Source organism: Choloepus didactylus, chromosome 1, assembly GCF_015220235.1.
Source record: "Choloepus didactylus isolate mChoDid1 chromosome 1, mChoDid1.pri, whole genome shotgun sequence".
Lineage (NCBI taxonomy): Eukaryota > Metazoa > Chordata > Mammalia > Pilosa > Megalonychidae > Choloepus > Choloepus didactylus.
The window spans coordinates 127,892,435-127,894,068 of NC_051307.1; the positions used below are offsets into that span (position 1 = coordinate 127,892,435).

The 1,634-nt window shown below is 38.7% G+C and overlaps 1 non-coding gene across 1 annotated transcript; it reads left to right on the plus strand.

Annotated features, from left to right (window-relative positions):
* Positions 1-1,158: 1,158 nt before the first annotated feature.
* On the plus strand, positions 1,159-1,362 carry LOC119510559. Its single transcript, XR_005211966.1, has one exon. It is a non-coding gene; the product is annotated as a small nucleolar RNA SNORA73 family (small nucleolar RNA).
* Positions 1,363-1,634: the final 272 nt, after the last annotated feature.

Here is a 1,634-nt window from a genome sequence, read left to right on the forward strand (position 1 = left end):
GTCCCATGTAGGGGAGAGGGCAGTCAGATCACCTGCCAAGTTGGCTTAGTTAGAGAGAGAGGGCCACATCTAAATGACAAGGAGGCACTCATGGGGAGACTCTTAGGGACAATTATAAGCAGGTTTAGCCTCTCCTTGCAGCAACAAGCTTCATAGGGTCATCCCGAAGACAGAGAGCAGAGCACATCAAGCCGTCAGTCCCCAATGTTTGTGAGAACATCAGCAACAATCCAGGTGAGGAAGTCCAACACCTCTGCATTCTCCCCCAGCTCTTCAGGGGAGTCCCAAATATATATTTCTATTCTCCACCCAAATTACTTTAGGATGTGGTGCTATTTCATTCTAATCTATACAGACCTACCATAGCTCACTTCCTAGAGAATTGTGTTTTTAACATTCTGAGAATAATAATTGGCCCAGATAATATTGTAAAATTAAATACCAAGGAGCAGATACAACAAACTCGAGAAGTGTGACTATTCCCTCTGTCCTAACAGGTGCACATAGCTTAAGGACAACATTTCTCAATGCAACCTAGTTTTATTTGTTTTTAATTTAACATTCATAGAACATGCTTTCATATGTAACTCAGATTCCCAAATACTAAACTCTATAATTAGAAATTGGTCTATTTTTAGTCAGCTTGTACTTAACTTCTCATAGTAAATTAATGAGCTAACATCACAGCCATGATATTTTCCTGTCATTTTAGTTGGCTTGTCGCTTTTACCACAGAATCATTACCTCTGGGTAAGTACTAAAGTGGATTTTCAGAATGAATAAAACTTAATATCAGATGTGGATCAACATTTAATCCCTTTAAAGAATCCAATGTTGAACTTCAATTAGCTTTTTTTTTTTTAAAGGCCCAGGATCAAATTTCTACTAGCAATTTTACCCTATCCATGTAAAATGCTCCTGGGTTCTATACAACCCTTGGCTTTTAGGGAATTCAAATAATTACAATATAAATACTTACTGTATTAATATCTGTTACATCATTTCACATAATCTATGAAACTATAATTATTAAATAAATCTGCCACAGAAATCCCACAAACTAGAGGGAAATTTTGTCCCAGAAGCACATATTTAAGTTGGATAGTCATAGTTGAAAATCCATAGTCTCATAGTTATGAAATTAAAAATTGGTTCATTCCAATGTGGATACCCAGGGAAGTCACTCTCTTCAGGCTCTGTCCAGGTGGCACAGGGGAGCACATGGCTTTGCTCAGCAATATATAATCCCACTCCATGATGCTGGAGATGAAACTGGTCCCTGAGCATGCACCTGCACATTCACACAGCTTCTCAGAATCAGGTAGACAATGGCTGGGGAGAGAAGCAATGCAAGAAAGAGCCCTCTCCAGAGCACCCAGGTTTTACCCGGTGTCCAGGAGAAATGGTTTTGGCTTGTTTTAATCTATGGGTGGATTACACTTACACTTTCTACCTTTGTTCTATAGAAGTCTCACAGAATTCTAAATAGCTCAGATTTGAAGAGAGAAGAGGAGCAAGGCCTATTGGGAAGGAGTTGAAATAGAAATATTTTGTTTTGGATCCACTAAGCCCTTGCCCCAGAAGGAGACATTATTTTAGTTATACTGGATGACAAACAAACTTCCCTTTACTTA